We start from the raw sequence: 24,873 nt of genomic DNA, 5'->3' as shown, positions 1-24,873 counted from the left end.
TTTTACCATTGCACTATGGAGTAAATAATCACAATTCTATGTTAAAAATTAAGAGGTCAGATCTTATCGAGGTGGGCTTCTGTAATGCCAGTAGCTCATAAATGATGCCATAACCAGGATTACAAACCCAGGTGTATCTACCTCTGAAAGTTCACAATCTTGCCATTGGAAAACAGAAAGCTAGCACTGGGACAATGAAAAGTCAGTGCCAACCATCAGGACTCAGAAGTCAGGAAGCCTAGAAAGGCAGCTCAGTTGATCAATTATAGAAAAAGCACTTCGAGCACATACAGTAGACTGATGGGCACTGGTGGGCACCCTGAACCACTCAGGAACCCTTTTCCATTAGCAAAGTTTATAAAAGCCAGAATAACATGGATAGATAAGCAGGCGAGATTTTTATGAGCTCCATTTATAGCTGACCCAAATGAGGTTTTAGAAATACAAGCAATTTAAAAAGTAGTATGGGTGATTCTGAAATGGTGGGTTTCTAACTTGCCTTTTACGCCTATCAGTGAAAGGAAATGGAAGGGAGGGGCTTGATTCACCCCCTTGGGACCCGAGGTTCAGTGGAGGCTCATATTAGCTTTTCCTGCATTCTCAGGAGGGAGGAATTCCCACACATACAAACAGGCCCAACTACAGTCCTGTTACCATATCTCACGTTTCAGTCATGGCCTCACAAGCACTCATCTGAAACTTGACATCAGGGCTCAAGTGGGCCTTCAGCTGAACCCTATATGAAGTTCCAAAACCACAGGCTAGGTGGAGTCTCTGGTCATAGGCACTTAGTACTGCAGGACCCGTTCTCACTTCTTAAGTGATCCTAATAAGACAGAGACAGGAGAAACTTTATCTTAAGAGCCCAACCAACAGAAGAGAGTAAGCAACGTCTCTCCAGAGTCTTTGGAAAAATTCACCATATCAGTTTTGAATATTCTGATGGCAATCGACTGTCTCTGAAGCTACCTTCTAAACTGGTGCATTCTCTGTCCTTACCTATCATGGGAGCTCACCCCCATGTCAGCCTGTGCTAGTCCAGCTCCCAGCTGCTTGTATTGATCTCTAAAGCTTGCTTTGTGTGCTGACTCTTCTGCTAGAGGAGAACTTCTGGCATCATCTCTGAATAACAGGACCTAGCACAGTATCTGGAACAGAGCACTGCCCAATAAACCACTGATGATGCTGATCAAGAAGCAATGTACTCATAAACGGACAATGAACTGCAACTCCTTTGTACAATTACTTAAAGAAGAAAAAAATTGCTGAACTAAGCTGGATGCTAGCAGCTCAATTCTGTAATACTAGATATTCAGAAAACTGAGATTTGAAAATCATGTTAAAGCCAACTGGGACAGCTAAATTTAAGAGTCCTCTCCCAATTAACCACCCAAAAACCACCAGTGGAAGGTAGAGTAGGCTTCTACCTACCAACTCCCACTATCACCAAAGATACTTCTTGACCCTGAACCAGCAGAAAGAAAAGCTCAAAGTAAGGAATTCTGCCCTGATCTACTCATCCTGACTTGCTCAGTGTCAAATGCAGCACTTGGCACATAGTAGGTGCTCAAAAAAAAAGGGCACAGTGAAATACATAATTCAAATACTATAGTTAAAGCTTACAGAAATGAGCAAGGTACCTACCCTCCCACTCTGCTCCTCTTTGAATCAGCAGTTACAAGACTAAGAAAGAAAAGAGAAAAGAAAAACAAGCAAAGCTACGGTCGGACATTGTAGTTTGAGGTTCCTTGCCAGCGTAATCTGCCGTACTACTGTTCATTCAGGAATGGATTTCTTGGTTTGTCCATCCCCAGGTTTTTCTTACCTGCTTCTAGCTAATCTCTTTAGGGCTGTAAATCTTCTAGGTCTTCAGGAACTAGCAATATTCTCCATGGGAGGGATATTGGTTTTGCTTGGTCTGGAGGCCAAGGCTCATTTTTCTCAGGATGATCAAAAAGCATCTGTAAATATACACAAAAGGGGAGGTAAGCTTGGCTAAACAGATTAAACATTAACAAAACAAATGAACACTTGTGTTATCTAGGTTACTGCATAAACCAGGATCTCTGAGAGCTCAGAAAAAAAAAAGAAAGAAAAACTTAGGACAGTTGCAAATGGTTTGGATGTGACAGCAGAAATAGACCAATGTTGGATAAGAATGCAAAATAAGAATATCCTAGAAAGATTTATCTTTCTAGATAAATTGCTGCTTAGGGATAGTTTAAAAAAAAAGTTCATCACCAAAATAAACTCCAAATAGATTTTTCTAATGATTTATTTTTCATAGGATATTTATATCATGTGAAAGTTCAATCACATAACCAAAACATAAAGCTTACAAAGCTGTAATCTCCAGATTCAGAATTAAATACATTAAAAAATACATAAAAGCAAAAGTATTAGAAAAAATCATCCAGGAAGGTGAAAAAAATAGATATTTAAATTTTTGTAATTTCATGTCTATTCCAAAATGTGCATGTGTTACTTACTGAGGTAAGCAGAGAGTAAGGGTAAATAAGAAAAAAATAACAAAATCACTAGAAACGTGAAAAACATTTGTAATACAGTAAAATCACCACAATGATTTTTTAAAAGCATAAAAGTAAGTAAAAGGCTGAGTTCAGTGGTAGAGTATCTGTCTGGCCTATGAAAAGCATTGTGTCTAATCCTAGTATAGCCCCAAAAATGGGGTATGTGTGTGTAAAAAAAATTTTTTTTTTGGTCAGTCGTGGGGCTTGAACTCTGGGCCTGGGTGCTGTCCCTCAACTCTTCAGCTCAAGGCGAGCGCTCTACCACTTAAGCTATAGTGCCACTTCTGGTTTTCTGAGTGGTTATTGGAGATAAGAGTTTCACAGACTTTCCGGCCCGGGCTGGCTTTGAACCTTGATCCTCAGATCTCAGCCTCCTAAGTAGCTAGGATTACAGGCGTGAGCCACCGGTGCCTGGCTGTGTGTAAAATTTTTAAAAGCTGAAAATACATCTGTTTATCAGCTCTATTTTTTGTGCAATGGAAAAACAATGACAAAAGAGCTGGACATGACAGCTCAAGCCTGTAATCCCAGCTACTTAAGAGCAGAAATTGGGGACTGTAGTTTGAAGTAGCCCAGACAAAAAGATCTTAAAGCTCCTTCTCAACCAATGGTTGGGCACATTTGTCATCCCAGCAATGGAAGGAAGCACAAATAGGAAAATCAAAATCCTAGACAACCTGGGCCCAAAGCGAGACTCCATCTTGAAAATAACTATTCCACAAAAGGATAGCCAAGTTGCTCAGGTAGTATAGCAGTTGTCTAAAGTAAGTACAGACCCTTGAGTTCGAACTCCAGAGAAGAGAATGTTTAACAGATTCAACTATAAATAAATTCTAACATCTATGAAATGAAAAATACCACGTGATTTTTTTAAAAAAGGAAATGAAGTATAAAAGGGTTCATATTATAAAAGTTTCCCCCAAGTAAAGAAACAATCAACATGAATAGATAAATCACAAATTCAAAACTATAATTTGCAAATATATAACATTAAGGTTAATTTAGAAAGAAACCCAAAAGGGCCAACATTATGCTGAAGGTTTATAGAATTTGCATCAGTCATTGGTCTTCAAAATGATGCCTTAATAGACAGATTATAATGAAATTGGGATACATTTGAAAGAGAGATATAAGTTGGTTTAAACTTTCTAGAAGTATTCAAGCTGTAAACTAAGAGCTCATAATTGTCAACCAAGCCACTACACTTTTAGGAAATATAACTGAAAAATAAATAATAGAAAAAAGAAGATTATGTATTTCAGTTTCCTCACACATAAAATAATTCCCTTCTTTTCATAGTTATAGTAAGCATTGAAAGATGATTAATGAGTGAAGAATGTGAGTTCTATAAAGCAATATGCAAACAACAAAGGTTTTCATTTTAAATCTATTTGTAATAGTGAAAATCTGGAACTAAAGTTCTAGTAATAAACTATGTTACATTCACCTGAGACAATACAAATGCTGGTGTATATTTATATAGCAATGGTGAAGAAAAATACTTAAAATATATTAATAAAGCCAGACACTGGTGGCTCATGCCTATAATGCTAGCTACACATGAGGCTGAGATCTAAGGATCATGGTTTGAAGTCAGCCCAAGCAGGAAAGTCCATGAGACTCTTATCTTCAATTACCCACCAAAACCAGAAGTGGAGAATGCTAAACTTGAACAAAAATGCTAAAGGGCAGCACCCGGGCTCTGAGTTCAAGTCCCAGTATTGGCATCAAATATATATGTATATATATATATATATATATATATATATATATATATATATATATATATATACACACACACACACACACACACACATATATATATATATATATGTAATAATGAAAAGGCAAATTTGAAAGTTCTATCTGAGCACACAGATGTGACTATGCATTATATATGACCTATTGGGAATATGTACATGATCAAGATAGGAAAACTATTGACCTGGTAAGATAAGAATCTTTCATTTAGCTACTCAGGAACATAGGATCTAAAGATCATAGTTAAAAGTCAGCTCAGGCACAAAAGTCCATGAGATTTTAATCTTCAATTAACCAGCAAAAAGCTGGAACAGGAGGTGGGACTCAAGTGGTGGTGCACCTGCTTTGAGCAAAACAGCCAAGTAAGAACACTAAGCCTTAAGTTCAAGCCCCAGAACAACAACAACAACAACAACAACAACAACAAAAACCGGCTCTGTTTATTCAATGTAGGGAAAAACTAGCATTGGGACATAGCTTTCAATGGCACAAGTTTCCTTTGTGGCTTCAGTATACATTGTAATATATACATTTATATTATTAATTGATTGCTGTCTGTCTCCTTCTACTGAAAAGAGGAACCCCATGAGTCAGCCCTCTTCATTTTTATGCCCACTACCTCTAGACACTAGGTGAATGTTGGGCGCATTGCAGGCATTCCATAAGTATTTCTTGACTTAAGCAGTTCTATCTTAGTTGTATACTCTATACAATCTGTTGACTATAGGTCCATAGTTCTTTCAGTATAGTTAATGGTAAAGTCTTTGATAGGCCCCTTCAAGAACACTAATGACAGTTATCTGACCTTGGGATGACACCTCTTACTTATGGATGTTGATTTGCTACCATCTCTAACCCATGAGTTGATGGGCCATGAGATTTTTAAGTTTCACTCACTGATATCAGAAGAGTTTTTGTATCCTAGCTCTTTCCTCTTTCATGTCAACAGCATCTGCTTACAAAGTCTTGCCCTCTAAGAAACTAAAAATCACTCCCACTCTTGATTTCCAAAAATGAACCAGCTGAAGCAAATGAGGTGCAAGTGTTGGTCTCTATCTGTCATTGGTGATGAGGGCCTTCCAAAAATAGTCACTGCTCCTGGTGATCTTCAGCCAGCTGCAGAAGTGATGACAGAACCCTCAACTCTGGGTGACAAACAAGCAATCAGGACAATAACAACAACCATTTACTTTGTGCCAAGCACTGACCATAGCTTGGGATCAAGAGCAGAAGGGAATAAGGAGAGTAATAGAGGCTGTGAGGTTGATTGGGATATATTTATACATGTGTGGAAATGTCACAATGAAACCTACCTTGCATAACTAATGTAGGGTAATAATTTTTTTTCAGAGGAGTATAAGCTTTAGAGACAGACTGATCTGGGCAGAGTCATACTGTGCTTTATACCAATCCTGACCTTGACCTTGGTTATTCAATGCCCTGCTCTCCCCCTCCCCCAAACCCCCACCCCAGGACTCATTTAATTTACTGTAAAACGAGGATAATAGATCCTATTCATAGGACTATTTACAAAATGAAGCAAGATAATATACGGGAAAGGATTTCAACAGCGTCTATGCCAAGTTACACATAGCAGGTCATTGACTTCTCCTCATCTCCTTCTCCAGATACCACAATTTACCCCCCTATTACAAATAGGGAAACTGAGGATTTAAGTAATTCCAGGAGTACTCCCAAATATCCCAGGCTCTTTTATGCCTTTGTAGCAATGAGGGTAAAGTTCCTTCTACATTGGCTGTGTTCACATGAGCCACAGCCACTTAGCCTCCACCACCAGTTCAAGGGACCCTCAACCCTCAAGCCTTCCTTGATCCCACTGAGATCAATGTGATTTCCCAGTGCCTGTTCTAGCCCCCGCCGTCCTATTCGACATTTATCTGATTACAACATTTATCTGATTACAGATCTGTCTCAACTCTACTGAGACCTTGCTGGTCCCCTGCATCTAGCCAAGTTCTGACTCATAGCTAGAAAATGCTCAGTTATTTTTTAATGAAAGAACGAAGCAAGCTCTGACAATGTCCTTCTCCCTCCTCACTTCAGTTGCTAAATCTCTTGCACCTATCCATTACAGTGGCTAGAATCCCCTTTATGGCTAAACCAAGGGGATATTCCCTTGATCTTTTGGATACACTGAATGTCAGAGAAATTATCACCTTCCTCTATCATTCATAGCAGGGCAAGCAGCTGTACCTCTTAGAAAGAACTTAAATTGTAAGAAGATCAACTTTTCTGTAAAAGTAAACCCCGTGGTTTAAGCTCTGCTGCCTGAAACCACATAGATTCAGATTGAAAGTTAATAACACACAACACACGCCACACTCAGGCTCAGTGTTAAGAACCCTCTGTGGATCTGTTCATTTTTGCAGCAACCCTGCATCACCTAGATATCCTCTTCATTCTTTGACTGTGTTAGCCCCTTACTCGCTGTAATTTTCTCCCACCCACCACTGTTTCGTCATGGCCTTTAATGATACCCATCTTCACTTACAGGATATTCTTGTGCCTTAGCCTCAGAGCTCGACTGATTGTGGTCTTAGTCATTCATGTTCAGGGCCATCGCTCTAATTTTGTTATTTCCAAAATATAATCATTTTCCATCATCTCGATTTCAGACACCCCTCTCCAGTCACCGCTCCTGTCTTTGGAACTTACTCCGATTAGTGTCTCAACTCCAACAGTTTTCCCTGGCTGTCCCTCCCTTCCCTCAAGTCTTCCCTTCCCTTTATACCCAACTGAAATTCTGTGATCAATCATTAACACGACTCCCTTGCCCCTTTTTCATTAAATCCAGGAGGCGAAAATCCAATCACCATTAAGTTAACTATGTTTTACTCCACGCCTGTGCTATGCAATGAAAAGTGGCTGACCTAGAATAGCCAAAACAATTCTAGGAAAAAAAGACAACATGGGAGGGATCTCAATGCCAAACTTCAACCTCTACTATAGAACCATAATAACAAAGACAGCATGGTACTGGCACAAAAACAGACCTGAAGACCAATGGAATAGAATAGAAGATCCAGAAATAAAAACCACATGCCTATAGTCAGCTGATATTTGACAAAGGAGCCAAAGACATACAGTGGAAGAAACATAGCCTCTTCAATCACTGGTGCTGGGAAAACTGGGCAGCCACATGCAGAAGACTAAAAGTGGACCCCAGCCTGTCACCATGCACCAACATCAACTCAAAATGGGTTAAAGACCTTAACATTAAACCTGAATCTCTGAAATTACTGCAGGACAGAGTAGGAGAGACACTTGAACTTATAGGCACAGGAAGGAACTTCCTGAACAGGGTCACAACAAGTTGGAGAGAGACTCGACAAATGGGAATACCTTAAAATAAAAAGCTTCTGCACAGCTAAATCTATCGCAACCAAGCTAGAAAGACAACCAACTAATTGGGAAAAAATATTTACCAGCAATATATCAGACAAGGGGTTAACATCCAGTATACACAGGGAACTCAAGAAACTAATCCCTCCCAAACTAACAAACCAATTACTAAATGGACAAGGGAAATAAAGAGAGACTTCACAGAAGAAGAGATAAAAATGGCACAGAAACACATGAGGAAATGTTCATCATCCCTGGTGGTGAAGGAAATGCAAATAAAGACAACCCTGAGATACCACCTTACCCCAGTCAGAATGGCCCACATCCTGAAGTCAGCCAATTACACTGCTGGTGGGAATGTACACTTATACAACCACTTTGGAAAGCAGTCTGGAGGGTCCTCAGAAAGCTAAATATTGACCTCCCTTGTGACCCAATCATACCACTTCTAGGCATTTATCCTGAACAACAGGAACCAGTATACAAGGACACGTGCACCTCCATGTTTATTGCAGCACTGTTCACAATAGCCAGGATATGGAAACAACCCAGATGTCTCACCACAGATGAGTGGATCCACAATGGAATATTATGCAGCCATTACAAATGACAAAATAATGGCATTTGCAGGGAAATGGATGGAGCTAGAAGAAATCATGCTAGAAGAAATCATGTTGAGCGAGGTAAGCCAAGTACAAAGAGACAAACGGCACATGGTCTCACTGATAAGTGGATGTTAAATCCAAAATGTTAGGTGATACGACAAAATTAACAGGACTTTAAGAAACAAAGGACTTCCACTCATGTGGTGGAATCACTACTAAATAACCCCATGCTGCTGATCACATGTATGGTGTATATGTGCACACCAAGGGAAACCAGAGGACGGCACAGAACCAGAGGGAATCAGGGAAAAACATACAACAGCAGGACCCATCAGCTGCACTGGACATTGACCATAATGAACTAAGCAACTCAATGGCAGTGATGGGAAGGAGGGAAGAAGTGGGAAAGTGGGAACAGCTGATGCTATGCAAAACAAAAGAAATGTACATACCACCCAATGTGGAAGAAATAACTGTATTGCAAAGCTCATAGAACTCATAAATGTTATAGACCATGATAGACAACTTGCTCCCGGAAAGTTAGAATGTGTTTGTGACTTTAACTAAGCTTCACTATCCCACGATACTGTGAAATTTGGGAAATTATGTAACCACTTAATCACAATAAAAATTTTGAAAAAAAAGAGAAGTAAATGGCGATTACCAAAAGGAAAAAAAAAGAAAATTTGCAGAAAACATTGTGTGCACAGAGTATTTACTGAATTCATTAAATGTTGCTCATCACCAATTGCTAATAGGTACTTAATGCTTGCCAGCAATCACATACTGCTCTTGCAATATATTCATCTGCTACATCCTCAAGTTCTACTTGTCTTTTCCCTCTTATTGTCACTCTCCTCCAATGAACACATAACTTGTTCCAGACTAGAACCTCCTCAAGCACCATACCACAGCTCACATTACTTGCACTGATGCCCAAGTCTCTTATTATCAACTGGGACCAACATATGCAATGGCAAACACTTATCCACTACATTCTGTATAATCTTGTCTACTTAAAGAAAGTGTTTAACCCCTGTTTTCACTGTATTTTATGTTGGTATACTTTGTGGAGGGGAAGGGAAAAAACAAATTGTTTAAATAGGGATACAGGTAGACCCATTGCAACAATGAGATGTACAAGATGTTATGTCCAAAAACGAACTTTACAACTTTGGATGGGAAGGAATGGGAAGAGGACACAAAGGAGGAGGCAACAATGCTTGATAAGAAATGTACTCATTATCTTGTCCATGTAACCTCTCTGTACAGTATTTTCACAATTAAAAAAAAAGTATTTTATAAAATCACCCTCTTTTCATTTGCATCCTTTTCTCAAAGTGCCCTTCCATTTGCACATAAACATGCTTCTAGTTTCCTGTCTTCAGAAGAAAAAAAAAAACCACACTCTCACGATTTAGGTAACTTCCACTTGATTCGTAGTTTTAATGCTGAACAGCATGTGACGTCTGATCTGCAGCATGATAGAACACACAGTATCAACTGTGGAACATTCTTGCCACAAATATTTGAACTATATATTATCCCATCCTTACATGCAAACCATTTTTTAGGATATACAGAAGAGCTGGACACTGGTTCCTCATGGTTAGCTGTGCAGAAAACTGAGATCTGAGGATTGTAGTCCAAAGCCAGCCCAGAGAGACAAATCCATGAAACTCTTAATCCAATGTAGCAAAAAGCTAGAAGTGTTAGTGTGGCTCATGTGGTAGAATGCTAGCCTTAAGCAAAAAAGCCAAAGAAGAACATGAGGTTCAAGCCCTGTACCAGCAGGAAAAATACACACACACACATACACACATACATCAGACACACACACAAACACACACACAAGAATGCGCAAGTTAAATGACACCATAGGAAAGTTATTGGACAAATTCACAAAGTAGAACTTTGGACAGCTGATTTGGTTTCATCAATTAGTCAATGGACATAAAAAAATCAACTAGCTTAATAGATACATTAATAATATAAAACAGGCCTTGCTTGAATATTAATTTGCACAAAATATCTTTAGAGACAAATAAAGTTATTTAAATATGTTCTGGATTTACATGATATAATTTATCATTGTTAATTTCATTAGGCATAATAATAGTACCATGGTTAGTTACATAAAACACAAAAAGGACCTTTGCATGTGAAGTAATGAGAGATAAAATTTAAGATGTTCCAGCCAAAAAATAGATAAAGAAAATATTAAAAAATGCACTGCAATTTTTCACATGCATGTAGATTCATCTATATAGGGAACTAAGAGTGATTTACAAACTCTTTTCTTCTTGGCCAATGATGTCCTCTCAGTCTAGAGAATTTGAAAGAGCTTAAGGGAAAAAATGTTGCAACAGACAATTATTTCTGTTTTCCTGAAGGAATTAACTTAAAAAATACATTATTATTTTATAAAAATGTATGTATTTAGTCATTATCTGAGTACAAAATAAGTTACATTTCCCTGTCCCTTCTCCATAAATCTTTTGAAGTCATTTCATTTCCCAGCCCTGGTCTAATTTTTCAGTCCTCGGTAATAAAATTCTTTGAAAGACTATCCACTGTCTCTATTTCCAATTCCCATCTTCCCATCCTCATGAGTTCCACTTCAATATGCTTCTCCTTTCTTCCTGAACCTGTGCTTGTCAGGATTACCAAAGACCTCCATGACCTCCATGATGCTAAGCAGGTGACTGATGCTCATTCCGTCTTGGTCACCCATCAGAAGTTGCTTATCCTCCCCAACTAACTAACTTTTCAAACCTACACTTCTGAGTTTCCTTTATATGATGGTCACTCCCTGTCAGTTCAGTGGTCTCTGTGACTGGCTCCTCCTCATCTGCTCAGCTGCTGTGGTACTAAAAATGCCCCAGTTCTTCACTGTGCTCTATTTTAACTCACTTCCCAATGGCTGTGTGAGCATCATGTGCTCTGGTCCCTCTCTACTCAGCCTGCAGTTTTCAGTCAATACACATTCACTGAAGTGCACTTAAATAAGTTCAAAAAGCTGGTCTGTCAGTAAGTTTCTATAGAAAGGAAGACTTTGAAAAACATCTCCTTAAAAGAAGAAAGAAAGGGGGAGGGGCAATGGAGGAATGGGAACAGACTATTATGTTTGCTTCACTATTTACTGTGTTCCTCTGCTGTCTGCAGAGGAGAAGCAGGATTGTAGAGAACAATGATTCTCAGACTCAGGGCACATTGAAGTTATTAAAATTACTCATTAAAATGTAGGTTCCTAGTGGGGTGCTGGTGGCTCACGCCTGTAATCCTAGCTACTCAGGAGGCTGAGATCTGAGGATCATGGTTCAAAGCCAGCCAGGGCAGAAAAGACTATGAGACTCTTTTTTTTTTTTTTTTTGGTCCGGTCGTGGGGCCTGAACTCTGGGCCTGAGTGCTGTCCCTCAGCTCTTCAGCTCAAGGCTAGCGCTCTACCACTTGAGCCACAGCGCCACTTCCGGCTTTTTTCTTTTTGCTTATGTGGTGCTCAGGAATTGAACCCAGGGCCTCATGCATGCAAGGCAAGCACTCTACCACTGAGCCACCTTCCCAGCCCAAGACTATGAGACTCTTATCTCCAATTAACCACCAGAAAACGGGAAGTGGCACTGTAACTCAAGTGGTAAAGCACTAGCATTGAGCTGAAGAGCTCAGGGACAGTGGCCAGGCCCAGAGTTCAAACCCTATGAATGACACACACGAAAAGAAAGAAAGAAAGAAAGAAAGAAAGAAAGAAAGAAAGAAAGAAGAAAGAAAGAAAGGAAGAAAGAAAGGAAGGAAGGAAGGAAGGAAGGAAGGAAGGAAGGAAGGAAGGAAGGAAGGAAGGAAGGAAGGGAAAGGGAAGGAAAGGGAAGGAAAGGGAAGGAAGGAAGGGAAAGGGAAGGAAAGGGAAGGAAGGAAGGGAAAGGGAAGGAAAGGGAAGGAAGGAAGGAAGGAAGGAAGGAAGGAAGGAAGGAAGGAAGGGAGGAAGGGAGAAAGGGAGAAAGAGAAAAAAAGGAAGGAAGGAAGGAAGGAAGGAAGGAACGAAAGAACGAAGGAAGGAACGAAGGAAGGAACGAAGGAAGGAGGTTCCTAAGGCAGGCACCAGTGGTTCATGCCTGTAATCCTAGCTCCTCAGAAGGCTGAAACTCAGATTCACAGTTCAAAGCTAGCCAAGGCAGGAAAGTAAGACTCTTATCTCTAGTTAACCATCAAAAGCTGGAGCTGTGGGTCAAGTGGTAGAGCAAAAGCCTTCAGCAAAACAACTCCTGTCATTGTTCAAGTTCCAGGACCAACACCCTTGCATGCACCTGTCCTCAACCCCCCCCCCCCAAAAAAAAACCCACACAAAGTAGAGTCCTGAATTCTATCTCCATCATTCTGATCCAAATAGTCAGGAGTGGAGCTGAGCAATGAAGTGTTGTATTGCTTTCTGTTGTTTAAGGTGATGGACCCCATGTATACCATTGAGCTACATCTCCAGCCTAATTAAAATATAAGTGGTCAGTTTATGCCCCAGATTCTGAAAAACAGGTAGCTCTCCCAAAGTGAGAGCTATAGACAAGCATTAGTCGGAGGAAGTTGTCTAAGGTCTGAGATAAGTACAGAAATTGAGTGTAAAGAACTTGCATCGTGTGGTAGAGCACTAGCCTTGAGCAAAAAAACTCAAGGGCAGCGCCCTGGCCCTGAGTTCAAGCCCCAAGACCAAAAATTAAATAAAAATAAAAAATAAAGACTCATACTTTAATGTACTCATTACCTAACTTTTGTAACTGTAACTCTCTTGTTCATCACCTTTACAATAAGTAAAAGAACTTGGCTCATAATTGAATCCAATAGTTCTATGCCTAGCAAAAAGAATATTTTAAAATGAGCCTTCTACTTTGAATGTCTTTTTTATCATTCTATAATCCATTTCATTATATTTTACAACTGATTGATACATTAAAAAATGAATGAGAGAAACCAGTCCTTTACTACCAATAGTTCGAGGAGCCATGGATTTAGAAAAGGAAGTTACTACAGGCACCGGTGACACATGCTTATAATCCTAACTACTTAGGAGGCTGAGGATTGCCATTCAAAGCCAATGTGGACAGGAAAGTCTGTGAGATTACCTCCAACTAGCCACCAAAAAAAGCCAGAAGTGGAGCTATGGCTCAAGTGTTAGAGCACCTAACTTGAGTGAAAAAACTAAGAGACAGAGCCTAGGCCCTGAGTTCAAGACACTTCACACACACACACACACACACACACACACACACACACACACACACACACACATGCACACACACACACACACACCTCTCACTAGGCTGCCATCTCACAAACATAGATTCTGACTTTTTAATCTGTCATTTAAGACATCTAATCAACATCTGTCTGTGATCCTTGTATCTCTATCTGACAGATATGGATAATAATACTTAGAAATCTTCCCCTGTGGGATGTGCTCACTATTTAATGACAGATTTTTATTGCTCTGTTTGAACTAATAATTATTGAGAGTTTACCATGTTCTGAAGCTTCTGTAACATCAAGATCACCTAACTCTTTTTTTTTTTTTTTTGGTCGGTCATGGAGCCTGAAGTCTGGGCCTGGGCGCTGTCCCTCAGCTCTTCAGCTCAAGGTTAGCGCTCTACCACTTGAGCCACAGTGCCACTTGAGGCTTTTTCTGCCTATGTGGTGCTGAGGAATCAAACCCAGGGCCTCCTGCATGCAAAGCAAGCACTCTACCACTGAGCCACCTTCCCAGCCCCCACCTAACTCTTGTAGCAACAACTGTGCCTTAGACAATATAGGCAGACCTATATTTCCCAAAGTCCCCAAGGGAGACTAGAGGTTGACTGGTTCTAACATCCCAGTTCCTAACCACTTGTGTTCTATCAAATGCAGGCCAACAAGGGTCAAGGCATTAGAACATTTCTGACAAGCCACTATTTTGCTGAAAAGGGCAGCAATCATCAGAAACATGATATACAACAGATAACAAATTCGTAGCTGGTAAACTTGATAAGTGAGTTTAGGAAACAATGAGAAATTTGCAGTCTGAGATACTGCCTTTGCTCAACTGTCTATCTGAGAACAAGCCTAGTTAAAGGGCTGAATCAGGAGGGAGAAATCCTGCCCAGATCACAAACTGGAAGATAAAAGGGCTGATCAATTCTTCCAGCCTGCAAAAGAACAGTTTACCTGAGATCAAATCTTCTTGGATCTAGACAGGCACAGATGGAGAAGACATCGAGATCCTCAGAAACACCTGTGAGTACATTTTCATGGAGTTCTAAGAGAAAAGAGAACTTGAGGAAGGGGGGGTGGGAGTAAGCAGCTTAAATTCTTACCACCTAGATGGCAGTGGTCCTGAGCCAGAACCAGCCCCTCTGATTAAATAAGGCAAAGAGAAATGTCTGGCCACTTGCCTCTAGCTTCAACATTGTACCCTAAAGACAGATAAACTTATGTTTCCAGAAATAGATGGCTTTCAGTTTGACAGGTGCCTGGCCAAAATGTAGGCTCTTCACACCCCATTGGTCCTTCTCCTAGAGTACAAGCAGAGCAGGCCCGGCCCAGCAATAAAAATCTATCATTAAATAGTGAGCACATCCCACAGGGGAAGATTTCCAATCTGTACTCCATTCCATGAATCAAAGAAAAGAAGAGAAAAAAGAAGCAAAGAGAGCCTATAAAGAAAACTGAATAAACAAGATGCCCCACCCACACAACAGAGCTATCTCTTTCCTCCATTTGCCTATATCACTCAACACCACACCCTACACTACAGAAAACTAGAGAGAGAAAAAATAGACCATTTCACTTCCCCCTGATCTCTACTGTCCCCCACCACATCCCTCCCACTCAGGACTTTAAAGCAAATGTCAGACATAATGTCAATTCTCCCCTAACTGGGGATTCCATGAGGAAATTAAACCCTATGTTTTAACAGAGCAATTATATGTAATGTATTAACTCACACTCTGGTATTTAGAACCATATAATCTATCTACCATCTTTGAAAGAACTGTGAATACACACCCTCAAACAATTTAAATAAATGGAGTTTAATTATCTACATTACCTCAGCACGCGCGCACACACACACACACACACACACACACGCACACACACACACACACACACACACACACACACACACACACACACACACAGGTTCTTCCAGAGAACCTATAAATCTATAATACAATAATCTATAAATACAATAACTAAATCTGACTACACTACCAGTGTCTACTAAAATGCAAATCAGTTTACCAGTTGTTGTTTAGACTATGCCTTCATTGTGGTATTGTTTAGTGTACATCTCTGCTCTGTTGTCCCAGAAACTGAGCAATCAATTTCAAGGCTGGTTGGAATCAAGTGCTGTCAAGCTCAGTGGTTCTCCTAATTTTGTTGTTTTTATGATATCTCAAGAGATCTAAGTCCTATAGCCTGAGAGCATTAGGACTGGGGGAAATCAAGAGAGGCCTGAGATCTCCTACTTTGCAATTGTTCCAAAGCCTGAAGAAAACATATACCAGTACTCATAATAGGTTCATTCATCTGACATTTGCTGGAGACACAACACTACAAAAACTGCAAGAAATTCCTAACTCCAACACTTGTCACATGGTGAGGCATAGTCAAACAAAATATATATTTACATGGTGTCTTAATCCCTATGCAGACTTGTGCATGTGTGTGCACACTCACGCGCATACACTGGTAGTGGGGCTTGGGTTTAGGGCCTGGACATGTCCATTAGCCTTTTCCACTCAAAGCTAGCATTCCACTTTCACAGCTTTTTGGAGGTTAGGCCACAGCTCCACTTCCAGCTTTTTGAGGGTTAATTGGAGATAAGAGACGAGGGACTTTTCTACCTACGTTGGCTTGAAACCACAATCCTTAGATCTCAGCCTCCTGAATAGCTAGGATTACAAGCATGAGCCACTCATACCTGGCTATTTCTCTTTCTATTTCCTGTCAAGCATTTGCCAAATACTAGTTGCCAAGAAGAGTTGTTACATAACTTCCTAGACAGGGGTTCTATTTTCCAGCAAGTGCACTAAGTAGATATAAGCAGGATCGTTTAAAAATAAGAACAGAGAACAAAGGTCAGATAAGATGATGTTAGGCGAAATGAACCCCAAGATAAGGGCACAAGTGTTTTTTTTTCCTTCTTGCTATTGTTTCTAACATTATTTTATTTATTTTTTTGGGTCCAGTCGTGGGGCCTGAACTCTGGGCCTGGGCGCTGTCCCTCAGCTCTTCAGCTCAAGGCTAGCTCTCTACCACTTGAGCTACACACTCTACCATACTCTACCACATTCTACCACAGTGCTACTTCCAGCTTTTTTTTTTTCTGCTTATGTGCTCTGAGGAATCGAACCCAGGGCCTCATGCATGCAAGGCAAGCACTCTACCACTGAGCCACCTTCCTAATCCTCTAACATATTTATAAAGTGATTTTTTTGCTGCTTTGTATGTCCCTCCCCCACAATATAACCCCTGTTTTCACTGTATTTGATGTTGGTATAATTTGGGGAGGGGAAGGGAAAAACAAATTGTTTAAATAGAGATACAGGATGACCCATTGCAACACTGAGATGTACAAGATGTTATGTCGAAAAATGAACTTTACAACTTTGGCAGGGGAGGAGGAGGGTGTAGTCGTGGAGATGGGAGGGCAGGGTGGGATGGCAGGGGAAAAACAAAGGAGGAGCCAACAATGCTTGATAAGAAATGTACTCATTACCTTGCTCATGTAATTGTAACCCCTCTGTACACGTATTTTCACAATAAAAAAAGCCTATTAAAATAATAAATAAATAAAAAATGAGAACAAAAATAATGTTAGTTACTTGGAGTCCAAAGTCATTAAAAATGGATTTTAATAGCCTTGTCCTACCTAGTTTATTCATTATAATATCTAGCATTGCCTAAATAGAGCTGTTCGGTAGATAACTCCTGAATATTCATTTCTACTTGCCTAAGAACATCTATAGAATTCTCAGCTATAGATCTTTCATCTCCCTTCACCTTGACATTTGACTAGCACATTGAAATAACAAAAGCTCCCCTGAGTTTAGTCAAAGCCAATGGTTGCTCAATTCTTTTTTTTCCTTTTTCTTTTTGCCGGTCATGGGGCCTGAACTCTGGGCCTGGGTGCTGTCCCTCAGCTCTTCAGTTCAAGGCTAGCACTCTACCACTTGAGCCATAGTGCCACTTCTGGCTTTTTCTGTATATGTGGTGCTGAGGAATCAAACCCCAGGCTTCACGCATGTTAGGCAAGCACTCTACCACTAGGCCACATTCCCCACACACCAAGTATTCCTTGTAGTTTATTTCCTCCCAAGATTTTGAAAGATGAAGTTAACAAACTTTAGTTCGTACCTATTGCCACACCAACAAAGATACTTTTGTCAGTCAGAAGTCTGATCAGATCAGAAGAGATTGTCATCATTATTATAATCAAGTTGGTAACTTATCAAAATTAACAGATAAAAGTTCTGCCTGTGCCAGGAACCAGTGGCTCACGCTACTCAGGAGGCTGAGATCTGAGGATTGCGGTTCAAAGCCAGCCCGGGCACAAAAGTCCTTGAAACTCTTATCTCCAATAAACAACTAGAAAACCAGAAGTGACACTGTGGCTCAAGCAAGCAGTAGAGCGCTCGCCTTGAGCTGAGCTCAAGGACAGCACCCAGGCCCAGAGTTCAAGCCCCACGACCAAAAAAAAAAAAAAAAAGTTTAGCTTGATATACAGAGATTTGGTTTCTTTGGTTGTGCAAATTTATGGTGAAAAACAGGCTTTTCCCATCAGATCTTTTGAAATACTGAAAGTATCTAGGGGTTCTCTAGAGACCTAGGGCAAGGAATTGCGGTTTTCATAGCTTACCCTAATTTAATCATAACTTCTGATCCTAGCAATAGACAAAATTCTTGCCTACCTCCTAAAAACCAGATCTTCTACTGGTATGCTAGATTCAGCATCCCCCCCAGCTACCCTCACCTCAGCTAGGCCGAGTTAAAGGGTTAGAAGCTTATCCAGAAGAATCTGGGTTTGAGTGCTTAGAAATCAAGAGAACAGCCTTGTAAAACCAGGATTTTACTGATTGCCAGATCAGATATGAGCCTCCCTCCTCAGCTCAGCACTGGGGCAGGTAAATTCAGGGTAGCAGCTACAGCTGAAAGGCGATGCCCCCTGGGACACACAGCACTGCTGTTACTGCCAGGTGGGGTCAACAGACTGCCCAGAATTCTCAAGTGTTAGATTGCAAAGGGGAAATAAGTGGCAAGAAATAGGAGCAATTTCTACTGAGATACCCAAATTAAGAATTTTCTCTTCAGTCCTCTGCAGCATAAAGATCTCTCTCAAAATCTCAGTTTAACTATCTTCAGTGAAAGTAATCACATCTTTTCATCAGTTTTATCTGGGCCAAGGAGGAAGTCAGGGCCCCAAGGCCTAGACATTTCCTAAATGCCAGAATCACTGAAGTAACTCTTTTTGGTTGTTGTTTTTAATTTTCTTTTTCTGTGCCAGTACTAGGGCTAGAACTCAGGGCCTTATACTCTTGCTTAGCTTTTTTGTTCAAGGCTGTTTTTCTATCACCTGAGCCATACTTCTACCCCTAGCTTTTGCTGGTTAGCTATAGGTCAGCGTCTTGGATTTGTCTTCCTGGAAAGGCTTCAAATCAGGATCTCAGCCTCTTGAGTAGCTGACAGGCGTATGCCACCAGCATCCAGCAGTGACGTGATTCTTAAAGTCACCAGGGTAACAAAATATTTATCTTTCTCATGTTAGCAAACTGATGGCTTTCTAGAGCCAGGCCAAGGCTAAAAGGACCACTGTGCAAAGAGAAAGGGGAAGGGAATGTACAGGAGACGCGTTATGTCCAAGTGTAGCGTCAGAATTGCACAGCACTCTGTGCACTCTGCACTCCTACCTCTAGCTTCATAGGTATAAAAGTTGCCTGTGGATGAGAAGAAAAAGGGAGAACATTGCCCCTTTTTCTTGCCTGGACATTAACATTACCTCTGTATTTTTAAAATATAAATGTCCAACATTAGTCTCAGTAGATGCTGATTTAATTGGTCTGGATCTAAAAGCATCAATAAAAGCCTTGAAGAATGTGAGAGCTCACAAGAGCAAAGGCAATAATGCCCTTTCAGCCTTGGATGGACATGGCTGATGAGCCAATAAAGGAGTCAAGAATTTGAAATTTGCTGCTCAGTAACTGCCCAGAGTTACAGAGGAATTGGCAAGCCAACCCACATCTCTAAATTGAACATCTCAACTCTGGGCTGCCAGGCCCTAACGGGTCTGCTACTTCTAAATAAGTCACATCTATCACCAGCCCAGGAACCATGGGTTCTCTACCAGAGCAACGGCCCTTGCATCAAGCCCTGGCCCTTTCACCTCTTCCCTGTTAACTGTGACCCTGCTTTTGGTCACCAGATGACAGAGACAGCAACAGGGCAAAAGATCCACCTCCGCCCGGTGCTGGTAGCTCACACGTGTAATCCTAGCTACTTAGGAGGCTGAGATCTGTGGATCACAGTTCAAAGCCAGCCCAGGCAGGAAACTCTGTGAGACTCTTATCTCCAATAAACCACTAGAAAACTGGAAGTGATGCTGTGGCTCAAGCGGTAGAGCACTCGCCTTGAGGTGAAAAGCGCAGGGAAAGAGCCCAGGCTCAGAGTTCAATCCCCACAACCGACCAAAAACAAAAAAGATCCACCTGCTGGGGAGAAAAGGCTGCTAACACTCTAACAATCCTCAAATGAGGACTCGAGCTCAACTTTTGCTGTTAACCATGTCATTCCTTCCTGGAGGACAGGAGCTAGCTCTGTAAAGACTTCCACATCTACTTCCCTTCCCCACATATGAAGAATGTTGTAAACCTGTACTTAGGGCACGATGGAACATGTTGAATGATAGGAGAGTTGAACATTTTTCTTTGGGAAAAGTCAGCATTCAATGACTGAGCTTGAATTCAAGTCTGCCTCACTTAACATTCAGGGAACCAAGGGCTAACTGAGCACCAGCCTAGGTCCCTGGAAGAAACTTCTTAGATAATCTAGGGTGGACCACTTTCTGTAGCCACTTTTACTTATAGTCCTAGACAGACAGGGCAGACATTCTCCTGCATGCTCCTCCAGATCCTGTTTGTGTGTGTGGCCCTTAATTTTCCAGTCAGATTAGGACTTCCCAGGGTAGTGATTAGCAAGCAGTACTTCTTCCCTGTCTCCATGAGTGCCAAGTGCAGAGTACACAGATAGCACATGGTAAAATGACAGGTGTCCACTCTCAGAATCTCATGCTGTGAATGTTGGGGGGTGGGAAGTGGTTTCTTTGTAGATAAGAAGTTGATTTTAGACATGAGCTGAAATCATCAACATGGAGCACCTACTGGGCATGCAAATACACCAAGAGAAGAAAAAGAGGGGAAGTAAGTCATCATGACTAGAGAAGAACCTCATATATAGATATGAGTCATTCAGGCCTCACCACAACTATGATGTTGGTGCTGTTATGCAGTCTGTTTCCCAAGAAAGGAAGCTCAATCTCAAAAGATGTTAAAGGATTTCTGCTACTAAATAACAGAGCCAAAACTTCAACCCAGGGCTGTCCAAAGACTATATTCTTTTGTGTGTGTATGTGGCGGGGGGCGGGGGGGGGGGTGTTACTGGTACTGAGGCTTGAACTCAGGGCTTGGGTACTATCCCTGAGCTTTGTTGCTCAAGGTCAGCTCTCCTCCACTTGAGCCACAGCTCCACTTCTAGCCATTTTGGTGGTTAATTAGAGATAAGATTCTCCAAGACATTCCTGGTCAGGCTGGGTTTTTTTTTAAATTTTGTTTTGTTTTGTTTTGGTCAGTCATGGGGCTTGAACTCTGGGCCTGAGCACTGTCTCTCAGCTCTTCAGCTCAAGGCTAGCACTCTACCACTTGAGCCACAGCACCACTTCCAGTTTTCTGGTAGTTTATTAGAGATAAGAGTCTCATGGACTTTCCTTTCCTTCCCAGGCTGGCTTTGAACCTCAATCCTCAGATCTCAGACTCCTGAGTACCAGGCTGGTTTTGAACTACAATCCTCAGTTCTCAGCCGCTTTGTATCTAAGATTACAGGTACAAGCCACACAGGTGCCTGGCAAAACTGCATTCTTTTTTTTTTTGGTTTTTTTTTTGGGTCCGGTCGTGGGGTCTGAACTCGACCTGGGCACTGTCTGTCCCTCAGCTCTTCAGCTCGAGGCTAGCACTCTACCACTTGAGCCACAGCACCACTTCCGGCTTTTTTCTTTTTGCTTATGTGGTGCTGAGGAATCGAACCCAGGGCCTTGAGCATGCAAGGCAAGCGCTCTACCACTGAGCCACCTTCCCAGCCCAAAACTGCATTCTTAATGCTTGCACTAAAATGCTTGTCTTGTTTTACCTGTGACTTTCAGCCACAGCAATGCCCACCAACTCCAGAAGTCAACTGGTTCAATTTTTAATGATGTATCAAACCTAGAGCACACTTCGGGTTCAAATCACTTGACAAGTCTCTGAACACCCCACCCCTTCCCCCAAACCGTGGACCACTGATGACATTACAGTTGAACGTTGGCATTTACAGGGTCCACATGTGGGACTTTTGACTAGTTGAAGACAATCTTAAGATTCCTAGACATAAGCTTCCCAATTTTTCTCAGGAATGATTATAAAACATGTACAAAGAGGAAGCTGACATAAGCTAGTCCTTATATACGGATGGGGGATCGCATTGAGTCTGGGACTCCAGGGTACAGGGGATTCACTGTTCTTTTATGTACCAGGAAGTGACAGAAATAACTGTTTGCTTGTGAACTGTGGACCTCAAGGAATCAAACTTCAAGTCTATGTTGAGGAAAGTAATGGATCTTCTTTCTTTCTTTCTTTCTTTCTTTCTTTCTTTCTTTCTTTCTTTCCTTCCTTCCTTCCTTCCTTCCTTCCTTCCTTCTTTCTTTCGTTTTTTTTCTTTTCTTTGTGCTTGTACTGGGGCTTGAACTCAGGGCCTGGGCATTGCCCTTTAGCTTTTTTTTCATTCAAGGCTGGCATGCTATCATTTGAGACATACTCCAGTTTCAGCTTTTTGCTGGTTAATTGGGATAAGAGTCTCATGGACTTTACTGCCCTGGCCATCTTCAACTGTGATCTCAGGTCTCGTCCCAATAACTAGCATTACAGGCATGCATCACAAGCACCCAGCTCTCTCTGTCTCTGTCTCTGTCTCTCTTTGTCTCTCTCCATCTGTCTGTCTGTCTCTCTCTCTCTCTCATGGTATTGAGGATTGAACTGGCCTTCCTCTTGGTTGCTACAGTGGAGCTCTACCACTGAGCCACAACTCCAACCCTATTTTTGCTGGTTATTTTTAGGATAGAATTTCACTTTCTGCCCAAGCACACCTTTGAACCACTATCTGCCTTTTTTAGGCTTCTTATAGCTGGTAGGATACCAGGCACAAGCCACCAAGTCCAGCTTCTCTCTGGGGAAATGGAATCTAATGGACTTTTCTCGCAGGCTGGCCTAGAACCATGATCTTCCCAATCTCAGCATCCCAGTACTTTAAGATGACAGATGGGTCACTCAGCCAAAATTTTTAATAGATTTAGAAATCTGTGTAGCCCTATATTTGTATAATCAATAGGCCAATTAAATTTTCATTTATGCTTGAGTGCCTATGTCAAAAATGCCTAACCTGAAAGCTCCTATACAAAATAAATGAGATCATGGTAATGATCAAAAGGAAGTGATTTGAGAAGCCTCAGAGACCTCAAGAAAATCTTTCACAAACATCAACAATAGCCTATTGTTTCACCATTTTATACATAAAAATTCATCTGTGAGCTGGTCATTGGTGGCTCACACCTGTAATCCTAGCTCCTCAGGAGGCTGAGATGTGAGGATCGAGGTTCAAAGCTAGTCAGGACAGGAAAGTATGTGAGACTGTTATCTCCAGTTAACCACCAGAAAACCAGAAGTGGCTCTGTGGCTCAAATGGTAGAGTGCTAAACCTTGAGCTGAAGAGCTGAGGGACAGCACCCAGACCCAGAGTTCAAGCCCCACAACCAACAAAAACAAAACCAGAATTTATCTATGTCCAACCAGCAAAAATTCCCTGCTGTAGGGTTTCCAGGCCCCACCTAAAATCCCAGGTTTTGTGGTCAGATAACCTCAAGCCTGATTTCATATTTCTTCAAGTGCAGATCTGTTCAAAACAATATCATCTGAAAATATATTTTTCCTTCACTCCTAGAGAACATCTTTTCCTGAATATAAAATTCTGGATACATAGGGTTTGTTGAGTTTTGTTGTTGTTGTTGTGTGTGCGTGTTTGGGGGGGGGGGCAGGGAGGGAAATTGTTTGGTTTAGCACTCTAATGTTCCAACCCTTCTGTACATTATTTTTACAATAAAAAACATTTTAAAAAAGGAAAAAAAAAGATGATGTTCCACTGTTTTGGCCTCCATGGTTTTAGATGTGAAGTCTACAACCATATTTCTCTGGATGTTCTCAATATTTTTTAATACTTGATTTTCAGGAGTTTGATTATGAAATGATAAGAGTACTTATTATTATTGAATTTATACTGTCTGAGATGGCAGAGATTCTTCAATTTGTAAATTTAGGTCCATCTCTCAATTTGAGCCAATTTCAGCCATTCTTTCTTCAAGTATTTTGTTTCCTATATCAATGGTTTTATTTTTATCCTCTAGGATAGAAAACCAAGAACATGAACATTCAACCTTTGATACTGTTTTATGAGATAATGTTCATTTTGTCTAATATTTTTGATTGTAGGATTTCTACTGACATATAGAGAAGTGGAGAACCTTTTTTTCTGCCAAGGGCCATTTGAACATTTGTAATATCATTCACAGGCCATACAAACTTACTAGTACAACAAATTGTTTAAATAGGGATACAGGTGGACCCATTGCAACAATGAGATGTACAAGATGCTATGTTGAAAACTGAACTTTACAACTTTGGGGGAGAGGGATAGTCATAGAGATGGGAGGGCAAGGAGGGATGGTAGGGGAAAAACAAAGAAAGGAGGAGGCAACAATGCTTGATAAGAAATGTACTTATTACCTTGCTCATGTAATTGTATGGTATTTTCATAATAAAAAAAACTAATTAAAAAAATACCAAAGTGCCTCTTAGTGCAGTAGGTAGCGTGTCAGTCTCATAAAAAAATATCAGTACAGGTAGACAGCTTCCAACAACAAGAACCACTGTCTTATCTTTGCACCAAATGATTCCATGGATCTTATACAATTTACTGGTCACTATTTGCTACCCCTGAACAGGATCACCGACTCTTACCTACCCTCTCTATTCTGTAGCTAACCCCACGTAATGAATATATCTTCCTAGGTCATCTTATCAGTTTGAAGTTTTCTATTAGGTTATTTTGCATCAGTTTTTATTTCTTTGCTAAGAACTTGTACCTTTCCATTCATCTAGAGATTAGAGAATGGAAGTAATGGCAACTTTATGTCTTTATCTGATAATCCCCATTATCTGATCAAAAGGTGAAAGACCTTTCAACATGAATGATAAGCTGATCACTTAGGGTTAGCACTTGTGAATTATCTTTTCCCTGAA

General features: G+C 40.8%; 1 protein-coding gene across 10 annotated transcripts in view; it reads right to left on the bottom strand.

Annotated features, from left to right (window-relative positions):
• The window catches only part of St6gal1 (ST6 beta-galactoside alpha-2,6-sialyltransferase 1), a 128,567-nt gene that overhangs the window by 29,638 nt on the left and 74,056 nt on the right, over nt 1–24,873 (bottom strand). For 5 of the 10 annotated variants that reach the window (XM_070029792.1, XM_070029793.1, XM_070029794.1 and 2 more), the window contains one exon: nt 1,826–1,961. The exons of 2 other annotated variants lie outside the window; for them this stretch is intronic. The gene's annotated coding sequence lies outside the window, so the exon portion shown is untranslated. Of the gene's footprint in view, nt 1–1,825; nt 1,962–6,804; nt 7,010–14,443; nt 14,687–24,873 lie in introns of those variants that run through there. 3 more of the 10 variants (XM_070029798.1, XM_070029797.1, XM_070029796.1) reach the window with 3 other exon arrangements.

This window comes from Dipodomys merriami, unplaced genomic scaffold (assembly GCF_024711535.1).
Source record: "Dipodomys merriami isolate MVZ:Mamm:240054 unplaced genomic scaffold, mDipMer1.0.p SCAF_2, whole genome shotgun sequence".
In the NCBI taxonomy this organism is placed as follows: Eukaryota; Metazoa; Chordata; class Mammalia; order Rodentia; family Heteromyidae; genus Dipodomys; species Dipodomys merriami.
This window is presented reverse-complemented; position numbering and strand designations above follow the sequence as displayed.